This window comes from Lissotriton helveticus, chromosome 5_1 (genome assembly GCF_964261635.1).
Source record: "Lissotriton helveticus chromosome 5_1, aLisHel1.1, whole genome shotgun sequence".
Lineage (NCBI taxonomy): Eukaryota > Metazoa > Chordata > Amphibia > Caudata > Salamandridae > Lissotriton > Lissotriton helveticus.
Genome location: NC_136065.1, coordinates 1,667,010,638 through 1,667,029,409, shown reverse-complemented (window position 1 = coordinate 1,667,029,409; position 18,772 = coordinate 1,667,010,638).

Here is an 18,772-nt window from a genome sequence, read left to right as displayed (position 1 = left end):
GATTTTCCACGTATAATATAGGGCATTAATCACCTGGCAGAAGTTTAAAGTGATGCTGACTAAAGGAATTTGCTATGAATGTTATACCATACTACCACATTTTATTATGCACTATTGGATTAACTGTTTGACACATTGTTTTAGTAGTTGTTTATTAGTTGTTTAAGTCTCGTATCTAATGATGAATGGTATACTGCTAGGGAGTGATATGCTTAATAGTGATATATATTATTTCTAGACAGATTACCCCTGATGAAGGCAAATGCCGAAATGCATTGGGATTGAGTTAATGGATGTACACAATTGAGAACTCATTTTGGAGCTTATATTCTGGATGAATAATGAATTGATGATTAAAATCAAAGAATTTCAATAAAATGCATTATTGAAGAAACTGGATTATAAACTTTATTGTACATAAGTTTTGGCAGTGTTAAAGCTGCACATCGAGCCTGTGCCCAAGGGGACACCCACACAGCAGTGTTGGTGCAACCAATAGTACTTTTATCTACACTCCTGAGAGGGGAGTGAGCCCGAGGAGTACGGCAAACACTATAAACCAATGAACACACACTGTTGTGCACCACCTTCCTACCAATTGTAAGTAAAACGTAGGACATGTTCCTTAACTATGTGGCATGTCCTGGTAGTGACAAACAGCCTTTTGTTTGGTTTCTCACTGTTGTGATACAGTGGTAATTCCTGACATGAGAGGGGTAGTGCTACCATGTTTGGTATGTTTGAAATAGTAGAAATAAGTCCTGCTTATTGGTGAAAGCGGATTTGTTATTATTATTTTAGAAATGCCAAATTTAGAAGTGGGCATTTCCATGTGCTTAAGACTCTTTGTGTCCTGCCTGGTTGTGCATTCAGCGTCTGATTTAGACTGACAGAAGAAGGAGATGTGCATTCACTCCAGACAGTCACAAAGGGGGTTTGAAGTGTGTCCTGCCTTTCCTGGGTGAATCAGCACTGGGCTGAATGGACCTTGGTTACTTTTAGAGTGGTGGGAAGAATTTCCCTTGCGCCTGGATAGGCCTGGTCTGCATTTAGAGTGGTAGGGTGAGTTGCACCTGCACCTTAATAGGGCGGTGCCTGACTTCCACAATGCTGTCACCGCCCCCCTGTAGTGTGTCGGGGGCACTTGGGATGTGAATAGGGGTGTTGTACACTTCTAGAAAGTGTTTGAAGTGCACCCATAACAAAGACCTGTGGAGTATAAGTACAGGGGCGGTGACCACATATGTTAAGACACTGCATGGGACTTGTAACCAACCGCTACTGGCTCTACATCCGACACATGGCCAGAAGCAACTGTTGTGCTGCCAGCAGGGACTGCTATTTTTTTTTACTATTATCTTTGCTGTGCTAACCTGCTGCCTGCTTGGTTGCTGATGGGACTGACACTCTGACAAGAGAATATGTGCTGGGCTGCTGCTTGTTAACTCCCTCTGTGCCCCCCAGCTAGTGTTCTCCAGGGAAACGCTGGATGACCCTTGCTCCATCAGAGTCCCTCTGCCAGTGGCACTGCCATGGGGTTCTGAGGCTGGCCGAACTTAATGCTTTAAGCTAATGGGCTTAAGAGCGCTTTATGACCTTGTAGCGAGTGAGGAGTGCTTTTCATTTGAGGCTCGTCAGCAAGCGTGGAGCGCTTTCCCCACCAATCAGTGTGGGGCTGATTTATCCCTCGTCGGTGAATCGCTGATAAACTAGGCGTGTCCCTTGTGCTTGGCAGAACAGCCGTGACTGTAAGGGCAGCCAACACAAGGCCTCCGGCGATGCTTCAAAGCTCCCGAGCATCCCCCAGTATTGGAGAAAAGCCTCCTGTGCCACGTGATCCCGCCGGGGACTATGAGCCGTCCCGGTACCAGTGAAGTTTGCTGAGAGAAAGATTGGCCAGGAAGGGCAGTGCTGCCAGGTGACTCACCAGTGGGAAGGAGCCAGTGCAGCTGGCACTGGGGTTTTTGGCCCAGCTCACCCCAAGGAAGACGGGACTGCGGCAAGAAGCAAACTACGGAGTTCACGGCCTGGGCTGCTTTGCCGCAGCCGCCTGTTCCTTCACTGTGCATGGAGGGGATCCCAAGACGTCCCTCCACCCCCAGAAGAATCTTCAGGGTGGAGCCCCTTTCTGCCTTGTTTATCTGCAGCCACCCGGTACGTTCGTGGATGGCTGCCTTCCTACTGTAGATACGCGGGGTGGCCAAAGGAGGTTGCCCGCCAAATTGGACAGTGTGTGCCCCTCCATGTCTCCGCATACTTGGGGATGCCGGATCATGTTATAAGGACTGGGTGAGACCTCGACGGAGGCCCCCGATTCCTGGATTCAAAGGAATCCCTGTTAATTACTGCATTCCGTGTTGTAGGCGGGCAGGTGGCCCAGAAGCCGACAGGAAGAGCACAGGGAAACTAGGTACCATGTAATAGGAGCACAGGTGCCACTCCTGGTGTTGTTTTTACATATGGTAATGTGGATATGCAGAGGTAATTCTGCTGTATTGTGTGTTTCCTAGCCACTTGTTGCCCATGCCCTTATGTGAGAATTCCTGTTGTGGATACCTTGGATACCTTGGAGACCAGGATAACAGGTATAATCTCACACTTTGCACTATGCGCACAGTGATGGTGTTATGTATAATGTTGGCATGATGTTTTGTGACGTGTGCGCCCTAAAGGGATTTACTGGAGTGCACTACTGGTGATTTCATGATAATTGCCTAGTTGGCAAAGTGAGTTATGATTTATTCGTTATGGTTACAATTGCCTGGTGACAAAGTGATTCATGTGATTATGGTCTAAAGTGTTTTATGTGCAATACCAAGGATATTTTCATATAACCTTTGTGGAGTCTCCTTTTGTTGTGTACCTAGTGTGTCATTGGTGTGTGTTGCTCAAACACTTTACACATTGCCACTGGGATAAGCCTGACTGATCTGCCAAGGTACCAAGGGGGTGAGCAGCGGGTACCTTGGGTGTGCTAACGCGGGATTACTGGTTACTAGTTACCTTACCAAATCCCAAACTATGTCGACTGAATCGTTGGTACCTGTCATTGAGTAAAAGGTAATCTTACAATAAATCAATCAATTTAAGAACTTACAACACTCTAAATGACCACTGACCAAATTTTAAGTTTCAAAGATTTAATATAAAGTCAAAGATAACTGAAGATACAAACTTCTCAAAATGAGATTCAGAAGATAAATCGGTATCACTATGAACATGAACTTTTTGAATAGTCTGAGTCTGAAAAACAGAATAATGAGTACAAGCTCGAAAACCATCAGGGTTGCCAAAATGGATACAAGTTGCAACCTCAAAGTCATTACAGAAAAGAAAATTAAGGTTAGTCTGTCCCTACACTATACTAAATGACATCCCTACTTAACAAGATCTTTACCCCTCTAGGTGTCAGCCGTGGTGATTTCCTAAGGAGATCACGCACTTCTCTTTGTCTATTCTCTGATAATGGATCTCTCCTGATCAGCCTATCTGCCTACCCATCCGCTTCCTTAGGCTCCCAAAATCATCTGCTCTGCTCTCCTCCCGGGTCTCTTTCCCTAATACCAAATCACATTTCCAAAAGAAACGCCCCTTGGGACGCCCCTCACGTGGTACATCTTTGCGCGGCAAACTCCATGATGGTACTCTTGAAGACCCTCGTTAAAGTTGACCTTGGTTCCCAGGCTTCTTCTATAGTGCGCTGATACCCCCTGAAATTCCTGGAAACTCCTACAGGCCTGCGCCAAGCGCCACTGAACAAAGCCCCTTTCATTCTAGCTGATTAAGACCCTTGCACCTGCATACAGTCCGTCCTGCAGTGGGCCTCAAATTCCAGACTCCACCATATCTTTGAGTCATAAAACACACTCCAAGCTCTGTGCTGGACACCTCTCGACTTCTTCCTTAACGAGCACATGGTAGTTCAAACGATATGACATTATCAGTTCAGGCCTACTTGATTTACATGAAGCAGGTCCCTGCACTCTTAAAACATTAACTTGATTTAAACAACATTCTTAACTAGCATACGTTTCTAAAACAACACATCTATAAAGCATATATTTCAAACTTAGTTCGATAATACATTTGGAAGAACCACGTCAACCTTGTCTCACATTATTTTAGCAGCACGTTTAGATTTTCTGTGAATTGCCATGAGGCCTACACATTATACTGGTTTTTTGTAAAGTTCTATTCAACTCTAACATGATTCCTTTAACATGAGAACATGAGGTTTTCATTTTCATCCCAAACATTTCTACATTAGTCTCACACAGTTATGATTATTGTTACTTTACTTAAACATTCTATGCATTTCACCACTGAATATAAGACACTCGGTGTATTTCACTTCTAAATATAAACACTCTGGTGCAAAGTACATGTTAACTAACTACGTGCTTGTAAATATGGTACACTTATACATTTTTTTCAAACTTGTGCTCTCTCAGGTGTGTAACTCCCTTACCCGAACTAGAGTGGTGGGTGCTGCCTAGCCAACCAGAAACCCTATTTCTAACAATTAGTATGATTATCAACTTTGGAGACAGTTATTTCTGTGCTAAGTGCTACCGTCTTAAGCTGTGGATCATGTGGCCTACCTGGTTTTTGTTTTTCATTTGTTTATTCTTTCACATTTTAATTAATGTTTTCATTCATTTATTCTTTCATTGTTTCAGTTGGCAAATTCTGTTAATTTTTTATGTGTCACTTGAGTTAGTTTCTCTGTGTGCCAGTCTGTTGGTATGGTTTGGTGGTGATTGTATCTGTCTCTCTGGTGTGGTAGTATTTGGAAGGCTTTGTGTGTTTGCTATGCATATCTGATCATGTGATTAAGCAGTGGGTTTGTGCCACCTAACAGCTGGAGCACAGGAAAGTTTAAGTGATCTACTCTGTTTGTGGTTTAGTGTTGTTGCACTGACTGAACCACAGTGTTGTTGCATGTCACTTGTGGAGGTCCACCTGCTGCAGGGGGCTGCAGGGTGAGCATGCCTGTGTCTGTGGCTCTAAGAGAGTCTATGACAACTGCAAGATAAAACAGCTTACTTTGGGAAGCCCACAAGTGTAACGTGTTTAATGCAAAATAAACCATACATAAGCAAAATTATAAAAGACAATTGTTACTTCATTGAACCAGAGCATCCACTCAAAATTTATTTGGGGCATAATATGTTGAAATCTATAAATATCTGATGCATTTTTACACATTTTCTATCAGGAAAAGTCAATAAAAACATGAGCATGTGATAGAAACGTTTTACTGTAACACAAATAGCCAATGAGCAAGAGGCAAAATATTCTAGAAAAAGGATGCAATAGGATCTGGAAGGTCGATAGTGATACATAAGCAAAATGATGCGCTCACTATGTTCAGAGATTCACGCTTCTTATTGCCAGTACTCAAAGCGAGGCTACGCTTACTATGAGAAACAAGCAGGCAAAGTATGCAAATCCTCAAATCTGAATAAAAGAGCTTCTAGGCTTCATAGAAAAATGACATCTAATAGACAAGTTAAGGATAAAGGGTGCTTTGGATTAATATAAGAAAAAACCTTAAGGTTTAGCCATGCAATATGTTAGAGCACTTTAAGGCACATCTGTGTAACAGAGCATTCATAATGAAATATCGGTATTTAAACACATAATACATGACTTTACTTTCTCAACCCTCCCCTCCTTTCTCTGCTGGGAGGCAAAATCCTTCACAGTAATTTAATTGAATACAGACCAATGACTTCTGCTTTTAATTCTTCATTATCACTAATGGTCTTCATCCTCAAGCAGATAATTGTGAAAAGATCTTCTATTTGCACACGTGTATAGAAAGATGCAATTTATGAACTTTATTAAGGCATAGATCACAACTAAAATGATTGCAATAGCAATGTCAAATATTTTAATTCTCCAAAATCCCAAGCACCCAGACTTCCAAGTCCAGAAGCCATTTAGATGAAATTCGAATCCATTCTGGGTTTCATGAAGTTTCTTACCAATATCCTTAATGTGGTCTGTTTAGTAGTGTATGCTGAGTGGGGTGCTCGGGGAAAAAGTGCAACACTTGGTCCGTTCTATCGAATAGTCACCCTCCTTTGATATGAGGAGATAATTAAAGGCATTCCATTCTGCAACAGCATGGATTTATGAGTATGCTTTTGGTGAGTCATCATTCTGAGAGCAATAGGTTGCACTTACTACTTTCTGCAATATCTCAGCATTGCATCTGATTTCTTGAATAGTTTGCCCAACTCCATATACGTCTGATGGTGGGTCCAACATAATCAGAGTAAAATACTCCGTCCCCTCCTGGGGCAACCAAGGACAGGGCTGTAGTCCCACAAATGAAATGAGCACATCCCTTTGATGGCAGCGGTTGTGAAACGCCATACCTCTGAAAAGACGGTATTCATACTGCGAAGAATCAAAGCCAATAGACTATATACAAGTGTTGCACTCAATTCAACCCGCAAGGACACTGCGGCCACTGAGAAGGGTGTGCACACAGACCATTCCCTGCTCAGACACAGAAAAATAGGGTTGGTGGCAGCCATGAGGACTGTTGTACTTCTCAAGCCCTGAAAGGAGTGTTGAGAAATGCTGGCGTAAATTCTTGCAGGTGCTGTAGACACGAACGTTGAGATCTTCCTTATGAGAAAGTGTAAAAGCACTAGCTTTCCTTTTGAATGAGGATAGAAAAGAAGACAGAACAAATGTCCACCACGGTGAACCACTGGGTGTTAGTGAAGATACAGGAAAAGGGGTGGCAGGGCTAGGGACTACAGGTAAGCTGTGAGTAACCACATTATTATTCAAATGTAGAACTTGGGCAAGCCTTTAAACCATGGCTTTTCAACTTTCCATATCAGGAGAATCTGGGTGTTACATCGGATTACAATGGGTTCAAAACCCCCCTGCTTAATTAATTCTGCTATCACAGGGCAGATTTCTTCCTCCACCTCATGTTTCAGTGAGTCCTGGAGTATTCTAGGCAGCTTTTTCAGTGGTTGGACCTTGATTTTCACAGGTTCCATCAATGAAATGAATTCTTAATTCTTGGCCCCTGTGGACCCCAATGTGTGGTGGCAATACAAAGCAAAAGGTTTTGTGTTATTAGGAGATCAAAAAGCAGGAGCAGTGGTCAATGCTTACCTACTTCTTACAAAAGCAGCTTTGGCTTCTTTAGAACAATGCAAGAGTTCAAGGGTATCCTTTGTGACCAGTGGCGTGACAAAAGCTCCCACAGCCCCTGTGGTCCGTGGGGGGTCCCCGAGCTCCAGGGCCCCTTCTAGCACTGGTAGGTTCTTGACCTGAGAGCTCCTGACTGGGGACAGAGGTTGTGGGACCGCTGCATGTACTTTGCAGGGGGATCCCTCAAGGTTCATTACGCCACTATTTCTAACATAATCTTGGAAGGGTTTTGCCATTTTAGCATAGGCCAGTGTCTACCGTCTGCAGTAGCCAGCCTTTCCAGGAAATGTGTGTGCCCTTGAAACAGTGACAGGTGGAGCAACTTACATATAGCTTCAACTCGTTCACAATGTGTAGTCCACAAAACAAATTGGTTAAATCTGGAGATATAACAGTCTTCATTTCACTAGGTTTGCAATTACTATTTTCCCATAAGAGAACAAGTGCCTAATTCTTATGCTGTTGGAGTTTATTTAAGTAAACATTATCTGGGATACAAAACACAGTGCAATTGAATTTACACAAAACGTCTCTACCTCACAAATTTGCAGAAGAGGATGGGTTGAGCAAAAAGGAATGGTTATCTATAATAGGTCCGAGGATAACGGACACTGGATCCGAAATATGGTGAGAAACCTGTTAATTAGAAATACCAACTACGTCGATGAATATGCTTGAGAGAGGTAATGAGCGAAATTCTGGGGTTTTTAAAGGCTAGCACGAGTGTCAATGGTATATTTCGCTTTTTTTTTTTTTTAAACAAAAATTATTGTGTTTTGTCTTGTCTTAAATCGTTCCTTGGTATGCATTAAGAAATTCACAGCAATGCACCGTGTCTCGGTGTGACATTTAGGTCGCATTCGCGTTATATTCGTTATTACCAATGACAGATTCTAGAGTAGGTTAATGCATTTCTCAGGATATAATCAAGGATTCTATAATGAAGTGCCATCAAATCAGTACAGTTCAGAACAAGGCAGCAATACGTTATCCCCCACCCTAACCCCAACTGGCCATCTGTCATGTGTGATGCGGCGTGTAACTACCACTGAAAAAGTAGTGCCGGGAGAGGGGACTGTACTCAAGGATGATTGTGACATGGAAGGAGTGAGCGTCTGTAGTCTGTTGGTGCTAGTTAAGGTAGGTATAAAGTGTGTATTGCATACCCAATATGGCAATACAGTGAATTCCGCCTCAACCTGCTGGCCTCTGGCTGGCCTCTGGCCATCGTCTGCCTGAGCCTTGAAAGTCTCTAAAAAGGCATCCCATGTCAGGGCACGTGGGCACCGCTCTATTCTTCTCTTCCAATGCTCGTCTCTCCGCCGCGCCCCAGTTGAAGACCTCCTTCCGGCAACTGGTCCATAGTGGGGCATGAGGCGGCTTCCAGCGTCTAGTGGCTTTTCATTTGACTAATAGGAGGGCCAAGTCAACAAAACATGACAAGGTTTTATTATGTTTAGGGTGCCGGTGTAAACCCAGAAGGCAATGCTCTGCAGTGTTCCATTGGAGGGTTCTACTAGTTTTGCCACCGAGTTATGAACTTCGTTCCAGTAGGTCTTTAGGAAGGGGCACGCCCAGATAATGTGTAGTAAATCTGCCTAGTCGGCATGACAACTGGGGCAGCTGGGAGGTACAGTGGGGGATATTTTGTGTCATTTTTGTCGTGTGAAACAGGTCCTATAATGTTATGAAAATTGAATATATTTGAATCTGGAGTTGTGGGGGTTATGCTGTTAAAAAGCACCATTCCTTAACATTTAGGGTTCGACTGAGGTGCACTTCCTAGTTTGTGTGCAGAGGAATTAGGGTGGTGTGTAGGTGTGCATGCAGTCCTTTCTATAGCCATTTGACTAGATGCCTTCGGCGCCCATTTAGTATACTGCGTGGATAAAGGAGTGTGTCTCGGGTTCTGTACCTGGGGGGCCATGTGTGTCCAAATATATCGGGAAATGGTGGCATGTGTCAAAAAGAGGGAGGTGGGCAAGTCATGGGTTTAGGTAAGGTCCTGGTGGGACAAGAGTTCTCCATTAGCGGACAGGTCTGCCAGGTTGTGAATGTCTGCAGACTCCCAGGATTCTTGTTTAGGAGCCGTGAGTGGGCCCATCGGTCTCAGCATCCCCACAGTGGTGTATTTAGTGCAGGAATGTGGAGCGAATATCGTATATTTTAGAACCTGTCTCCAGTATGTAAGAGCATTGCCTAAGAGTAGTGGTAACTGCAAAGGATGTGGTACACCTGTTAATAACAGCGTGTGTAGTTTACCCTGTAATAGCATTTGAGAGGTATAGCCTACTTTGGTTAGATGGAAGCGTGCTAACCAATATGCTAACCCTTGTAGTTGGCCTGTGTAGAAATAGGCCCAAAAATCAGGGGCGCCCATCCCTCCCTCAGCTGGGGGAAAGTGTAGTTTAGGCAGGCTCACTCTGTTTCCCTGTACCCCATATCAGATTGATGAGCAGGGTATTAAGTTGCCGGAAGTAAGTCATAGGGACCATTATTGGTTAGTTAAAAAATATATATATAACAGCTGGGGGAGTTTAACCATTTTTGAGAGTGCCAATCGGCCTGTCACTAATAGAGGAAGGGCTACCATGAACCGGACCGCTATATTGAGCATTAATGAGATAATCTACCTAGGGACTCTTCTGGTCTACAGCATTAGGGTATTCATAACACAGTTGGAATCTCTCTAACTGTCCTAAAATTCAAGCTAGGAGCTCTGGTGATCTGATAAAACTCAGGCTGTTCATTAAGACCAGGCACACCAGACACCATGTTGGGACAATCTTCCCTCCAAAATCGTAGTTGACCACAAATGAAACAAATCCTCCAATTTCCTCTGCCTCTTCTTTTCCTGTTCCTGCTCTTCCACCACCCTGCCCTCTCCTCCCATCACCTTTCTGCTCCCCTTTTAAGGAGCTCCCCTGCCTCTCCCTTTCACTGTTTGTTATATGTTCTGCAATTGGGATGGGTATGCCCAGACGTAGGTCCCTTGGTCACAGTGCCACTGGATTCAAACTAGCCTGGCTGATGAAGGTTAATACCCAGAAACGGGTCCCGGGATGATTGTTTCTGGTTTGGCAGTTCGGTCAGGACTGTTCCCATGAGGCACAGGTCAAGACTGATTTTCATATGGATGGATCTAAACTTGGGTAGCACGTTGAGCAAAAGAACATCGGATTCAACCCAGATCTCTTGACTGGGGGTAAATGTATAATTTATTCAGCATTCCGTCCATTATTTGTTTGCGTAGCACTTTTCACCCTAAGTGGGATGGGTATGCCCAGACATGGATATCTTGCTCACTGTGCCACTGGAGTCAAGCAAGCCTGGCTGATGAAGGGTAATACCCAGAAACTGGTCCCCGGATGCTTGTTTCCAGTCCAGGGAATACCTGGTTTGGCAGTTCAGTCAGGACTGTTCCCATGAGGCACAGGCTCAAGACTGATTTGCATATGGCTCGGTCTAAACTGGGGTGGCACAGTGAGCAAAAGAACGATTTAACCTAGATCTCTTGACTAGGGGTGAATGTGTGATTTATTCAGCATTCCGTCCATCATTTGTATGCGTAGCAACAACAACTTTGATTCAGCATGAATTTTCTTTCTTTTTTGTGAAGCCACACAGTGGTTAATGCCTTTTACTATCACAGATAACTTCTTTGCCATCCAATGCATATGGTCATTAGCTGGATTTTAATATTTGGTAATAGAGAAAACAAGGGTACCCCAATATGTGAACCTGGGATGGTAAGCTGTTTAGGGAAAACAATGGTTCTGGTGTGGCCTAAAGGCCCATTCGGAAGTGACCCTGTGGGGGCACTATGATTGAGAGTAGGAAGTTAATTCTTAAAAGGGAGCTGTAAGTACTATACAGAGGGACATGTAGGTCAATGTGTGACAGGTGTTTATTCCAAAACAATAGTATTCAGGTGCTCACACAGTAAGTGACAATAAGCGTGACGTGAGAAGTGAGGGTGATATTAAAATAAAGACATCGCGTTGACAACAGTAGTAGGAACTCCTTAGAAAATGTTTACAGAGTGCAAGGAGTTCATGTAGTAGGGGGTCAACAGCGTTTTAAACTCAATTAAGAGTTCATCATCAGGACACACATAGGTGAGCAAGCTAAATTGGGTTAGAATGCTGTTGATTAAACACCCGTGGTGGACAACGCCTGTGAAACGCTGCGGTCCTATTTACGTAGGAGCGGGAGACTGTAGTGCGGAATTTAATTAGCTCAATTCTGGACAAACAGCTGGGCACTGCAAGGCATCATTCAGGGCCGAATATTTATTTAGAAGAGACCAGGGCACTTAATGAAAGCCTGGAACCGAGGAGCTGGACGTGTCCTTCTGCTTCAGTTGCCTGAGCTGAGTGCGAGGTCAACCACAGCAGCTTCATGTCCATTTTCATCAGATGGGTTCTTCCCAAATGCCTTCAAAGAAATCCTGAAATTTGTTTAAGTAAATGGCTGGGGCTTCCCCTTATTCTGTTTGTAAATTGAGATCTTAGTCCAATCAGTTTTCACCCGGCACACATCAACAACCTCATTCAACAAAGCATCCTTTGCAGCGTTCAACACTCTACCACTGTCAGGATCAACCTCATACATCGGCTAAATGTCAGGGGAATTTGAGAGGAAGGTGGAGTGTCAGCGAAAGAAGGAAAGCAAGAAGGAGAAATCGCAAAATAAAAAGAGAGAGAACTAGGGATTGATCAAATATACCCCAAGATGTAGGTCAACATGTTTCTGCCATGTATTTAGTCCCCTAAAGAGATCCAGTGGCATTCATCAGGACCATAGTAAGTAGTCACTCTGCTAGTGTGAAAAAATTATAAATATACTGGCCACTGCAGGAACAGGGCAGTGAGATGTTCAACGACCCAAGTGATTCATACTAGGTTTGTCTTTTCTGAAAACCAAATAAAAACATCCACACATATAAATACCTAACATTCATTGGAGGGAAATCAACAGTCTTGAAAACGGTAGGGCTTACCTAATAACTGATATATCAAACCCACTCTCCAGGCTTAAGGTACGCCTCAAATGTGTCAAATACAGGGCAGAAATATGTTGACCTACATCTAGGGATGTATTTGTTCAATCCCTAGTCCTCTCTTTTTATTGTGTCCTTGAGGCCAACCAATAAAGATTTAGTGGACCCAAAGAGAAATTTTTAAAGTACTTCTCATTTTGCACTCTCCCCTCATTCACCTCTCATCTAACGCTCATCTTGAGAAAAACACCTCAGCTCCTACCTTCGGGGAGTTGTAGGCCACACCCCGGTGTGAGGAGGGAACCCATATGATGAAGCATGTTACCTAACGGTGAGTGAGGGTTATCATCCTGGAAGGGATTTCTCCTTCTTGCTTTCCTTCTCCTTTCGCTGACACTACACCTCCTTCTTCTATTCCCCTGACATTTAGCCGGACGTACCTTGTGTGATATACAGTATTTCTTAGGGATCAGTACCCCCTGGCTTTCTTGATCCCTGTGATCCCCTGTGTGTTGAATAGGATCAAGCCTCGACCACACTACCTTTTCCACCACTCTATCCCTCACTGCACTTAGCGCTGCAAATCACAGCAATAGATTCACAACAGCCTCGTGTAGCCTATATATTTCAAACACACCCTGCAGCTCCTCTAAGAACTGGGTAGGATTTTCTCTATTGTTGGGTAACTGTTTTTTAATGCTCATTAAATCAGAGGGGGTCCAAGGAATGTGGATCATAATTCTAACCCTGTCTTCACGGTAGATCCTCATAGGACAAAGGCTGTCTGGAGCATACATGGAAGTATATTTGTCATTGGGGTCAGTAGAATGGAGAGAGGGATTGCGCCTCCAATCCCATTACTCTGATGTCTGTCTTAGACTTTCTGTAGTGATGGTTCACTGATTTAGGGGAATAAATAAAGAGGAGGTAGAGCAGTCAGAGCATAAGCCTTAACTCTGTCCCTAAGGTGACTGATCTGGTACTCCATGTTCTCATGGGTATTTTCGCACCACAGACTTGGGATCTATGCTTATGTGTCTCTTTGTGACAAGCAAGAAGAGAGGCCACTGCTTGGCATTTATCTTAATTTTAGGATTCTTAAATTTGTGAATTCCCTAATCTTTATATATCAAATTTACTATGCTCATTAAAAAGGACTTCTTTCTTTCTTCATTAGTGACTGCTGTCCTCTCTTGTAGATATTAGCATATGCCTTCACCATGCTGATGGTCTATAGTGTGGGCAGCACTCCCTTTCGGTGGGAACTCGCTCCTTTCAACTTTTCAGCCTTCATCATTGTTCTCTGCCATTTATGCACACACAGGTGAAGAGGAAACAGCGTTTCCAGCCTTGTGCCCACTGCTCATCCCATGGCGGGAGTATAAAAATGAAACAGAAAGCAGTGTAGGGCTGCTTTCAGTTATTTCTCTACCTGATCTTTTTGGAGGGGAGGAGGAAAAGTACAATACACTCATATCCAAAGACTTCCTCACTTTCAACTTTTCCTTTTGACAGATGCCCAGTGGGGCTTGCAAATATGCAGAGGAGGCTGAATCAGTGGGCCTATTTCTCTCAAACATTCACCCTACAAGGCTCTGGCACTGTATCTATCGTCCACATTACCGCCCTACTTCTAGATCCCAATTGCACTAAACCATGGATTCATGTACATACTTCCTGTTCTGTGGATTCCTTTCATTACTACCTACCCAATCAGTCTATTTTCCCAACACTTGTTTGCGCCTATTAAACAACCTCTTGAAAAGCATAAAACAATACTGGCCATGCAAGCAAGGGAAGATGATTTCAGCAAGCGCAGTTAGATTTTACCTACATTTGATTAACATGCTTATGCTATTCTGGCCAATTTACCAGGTCAGGTGCTGGGATGTGCTCCACCCTCACACCCTGTAGGAACTTCTTCCTTACCTCTTGCATCTGTAGTAGTCATGTGGCCAAGGACGAGATTCTGGAAAAAATCTTGAAAGGGTGGTGCAGGGAGTGGGGAGTGGGGAGGTTGGTGTTATGGGAAGCTGTCACATACAAATTCTTGAGGGATATGTTGGGGGTTCTGCCTCTGTGTTGTTACAACCTGTTTGAAGTTTCACTGTTTCGACTGTGTATGAGTTGGAGGTTTAGGGGCATTTCAAGTTTCTGAACCTTTGGGTTCTGCTTGCCAGGGTGGGTGGGGGGGGGGGTATTGTGTATGAAGAAATACTTTTGGACTAAGGGAGATTAGGCATTTGGCTGCGCCAGTCAAAAATGGATCAGGTGGGCAGGGGGAAATGGGTCTGGCTGCGTGAGGGTGGGTGCAGTGCGGTATGCCCAGTCTGAGAAAGGCGTGTGTTTTTGTTACTGCCTGAGAGATGCTTATCAGGAGTATTTTGTCATACTGAGGGAAGCAGGGTCGCCACTTTTCAGTTATTGGTGGTGTTGCACATGGTGTTGCGCAGGCTTGGTAGAGACCCCACTAGTTTTTGCACGCATTCTTTCTGCATCGGGACAGCAGTGCAATGCTTGGGTTGGTCTCAGGGCAGGCTTCGACAGATTGGCAGGTGGACGTCATGGTGCTGCAAGCGCTATGTGTGAAAATAGTATGGTCTTTGTTCTGGGAGGAGACTAAGGGGGGATGTTTTGTCTGAGCTAATTGTCTCTTTCTTCTACTGCAGGGTGTGTGAGTGGGGTGGGAACTCAGATGGTTACATGGATCGTGGGGCATTCCTTTGTACATTGGGCAGCCAAGTTTGCAAACCAATAGGTCGGAACCTGGGCTTGAAGAGCAGCCACAATGTGTTTTTTTGGTCAGAAAAAGAGGGAACGCGACGGGGGCCGTTGTTGCCTTGACTGACATAGTTGGTTCCACAGGGGAACTGCCCAGATATGCTCTTGATTCATGTGGGGCAAAATTACTTGGTGTGATTATCTGGTTTGACTTTGCTTCACCGTATGCAAAGGTAATTGGAGGTGATCAAGCTGAATTTTTCTGGCAGGGTCTGGAAGGGGGCTCTGAAGCATGTGGCAATTGATATGTCACGTAGGAAATTGATTAATGCAATGAGGGCTTTTTGCCTCGCTCATGACATCAAGGTGATTGCACATGTAGGACTAAAAGAGGAGGGACAATGGGGTGCACCTTTTGCTTTTGTGGAATGCTTATGACATGATGGACATGAGGGATGTGGTGAGTGCATTGTGGAATGAGTCGATTTGGTGCTGCAGATCTTAGAGCCGAAAGGTGATCAGGGCTTGTTTTTGCTGGTGGGACAGGTAACCAACCTATGGGAGTTTCCGGGTTAGCGGTATTTTGCGGGTGGTTATTGCATGATATCGGCCCCCAGCGGAAGTGAAGGTCGCAGACCAGCCTTCCCCCTGGGTGCTTTGTGCAGGGGCCAATATGGCAGGGTGAGGGATAGGCTAAGTTAGGGGGTAGGGTATAAAGGTGTCAGGAAAGTAGTATATCCGGCTCTTCCTGACACCAGAACATCACTGGGTGGGGATTTAAGTTATTAGGGCTCCCATCCAACCTACATGTTGTAGGAGAAGAGGTGTGTTAAGTCTTCAGTATGAGAATAAAGAAAGCAATCTTCATTTATTCAGTTTCTCCTTTTTATTAGAGAGATTGCAGAGTGAGGGAGAAATAGGTCGAGTCAAGTCCGGAGCTCCAGTGCAACTGACACATCAGGAACCTTGACTTGGAACCTAAGAATGCCTCACACTATACATTCTAGGAAAACACGACACATCTTCCCTCTTTAATCAAAAGAAGAGACAAAAACATTAGGAACAAAGCATTTTTGTAAATGACATAAAAGTTAAATAATAAAGGAAACCTAACAAATCTACAGAAAAACAAAACAATAATGACAGTGGGCCCGATTCACATAATGAACTTAAGACAAAATCCTAAACTTACTACAATTTGGTATTCACAGAATGCACTTACTACTATTTGGTATTCACAGAATGCACTTACTAGTTTCGGGATTCACAGAATGAAGTTACTACTTTCGGGATTCACAAAATGAACTTACTACTTTCGGGATTCACAGAATAGACTTACGACTACTAACTTTACGTCTGCCGGCGGGCCGTAATTGACGCCACCGGGCCGTATTTTACGGCACTTTGCCGTAAATTACGATTACGGGCCGTAAATTACGATCACGGGCCGTAATTTACGATTACGGGCCGTAATTTACGATTGCTGGCCGTTGGTCATGTTAGCCAAGGGGAAACACCTGGCCAAGGTCCACCCATCCCCCAACATGGATCAGCTGACACACAGCAGCCAATCCCAGCCCTGCAGCATGTATGAATGCAGAGCAGACACAAACAATCCCTTTCAGGATGTCACTGAACGTGTTTGTAGCACTACCCCTTGCCATGCGGCAAAACTACTTGAGGAGGAGGAGGAGAGCAGAGAGGATCTACAGGCAGAGGATCAACCTATTTGGAATGTCCAGCCAGGATGTAAGGGCCAGGTACCGTTTCCCACCTGAAGTCATCTTGGATATGGTATGTGAGTGGGAGCAGGAACTTGACTCTGTGACCTGCTGCTCACATGCAATACCAGCATACCTCAAGATCCTTTCTGCCCTCCACTTCTTTGCTACTGGGTCCTTCCAAAGGGTCACCAGTGACTATGTGGGCATTTCCCAGGTGAGCCAGTCGCGGTGCCTGCATCAGGTACTGAGATGCATCACTGATAGAGCCCCCAACTACATCAAAATGCCATATACTTTGGCCATGAGACAAAGGGCAGCAAGAGATTTTTATCTCCTTGCACAATTCCCACGTGTGCTGGGTGCAATTGATTGCACCCATGTGGCCCTTCAGCCACCCCGCCACATTGCACACATCTTCTGCAACAGACACAGATGGTATTCCATCAATGTTCAAGCAGTCTGTGATGCCAGAGGAAGGTTCATCAATGTGCATGCAGTGTTCCCAGGCAGTACACATGACAGCTTCATATTCCGCATGTCACCTCTTGCTCGGCGTATGGCTGCTGGAGAATTTGGTAACATGTGGCTACTGGGTAAGTACCAAGCACTGAAAATGAGTGATATGCGTCATTGAAATGTCTGAATGCCCCCCAATAGTAACGATTGTACAATAAGAAACATGGCCCAACAGACACTGCATGTATGAACGTATAGATCATGTTCTGGGAAAGTCAAAGAGTGAAATGTTAACAACTGCCCTTTCTTCCCTCCTCAGGCGATGCTGGGTATGCACTCTCTCCACATCTCCTCACCCCTTACAGGCGTGCTAACACTGTACCTCAGCGTAGGTACAATAGGACACACATACGTACTCCAGCGATCATCGAGCGCACTTTTGGTCTGTTGAAGTCGCGATTCAGATGTTTCGACCGTACAGGGGGTGTGCTTCTGTACTTCCCAGTAGTCGTGTGCAAGATCATACTAGCCTGTTGTGTTTTGCACAACATTGCTCTAATGCATGGCTTACACAGGCCTCTCGAACCTCGACTAGCTCTGAATGTGGGAGACCGGGCTATTGCACATGACCGACGTCAGGGCATGCAAGTCCGTGATCAGCTCGTTGCCACGTATTTCGCATGAGCAACCTGTAGTGTCACGGACAACATGTGGTTTGCTGTCTGTTGTCAATAATGAAATGTGGACAGACACAACAGTGTCCATAAATCCCACCCTGAGACGACTTTGGAAACCACACTAACTGCATGCAAATCACAGCTGCTGACAGAAGTCAAAAGGTGGATTGTGCCTCAGGTCATGTGCCCATGTCAGCGAGCAGCGTAGTGGACATCCCTTAAACAAACTATTCACGCTGATGACAAACAATACATGTCCTGAGAGACATACCTGGACCTCATAAGGATGGGTCACCAAATCACAAAAGGTTGCATACTCAGGCCTATGACCACTACAGAATAGACTCCCCCACAAATGATGGGCCCAGAATGTGAGTGATTATGTCATGGGAGAATCATGCACCATGGGTCAGATTTACAATAAGAGTTGCATCTCTGCATATCAGCAGGGATGCCCCAGTAATTGTGCCTCACAGCAGACATCCCTTGCGCCATCATGGATGTGCCGCATTTACAAAGCTGTGCGCTGTGGGCCAAGTATAGACAGAAGCGTGAAGCATATGCTGTCATAAAGGTGAAGCACCACTGGAGTTGGGTCGCAAGCGCAACGCAGCTCCAGCAAGGCAAGCGGCGAACCGATGCCTAACATGCAGCATCAATTCTTAGGCCTCCTACAAGCAGGCGCAGGGTTGTGACGCAGCATGGCCATGAAAATGACTGAGTGTAATTTTGTACATTTCACGCTGCCACTGTTCGGAGGCGTTTGTGTGCTGGAAGGCCACCCCTGTGCAGGAATGCACAACTGTGGTGCAGGGCCTTACAATATGGCACATTTCACAGATGCGTCACGTTGAAGATACCCCACAGCATGAAGGTGGCGTAGCGCTGCTGCGCACTAAAGTTACGCTACTGTGGCGCAATTGGTGCACACAGGGCACGTATAGCTGCCCCCATATGTATCTGACATATCCACACTTCTCCACACCAATGTTGCATGACACTTCATT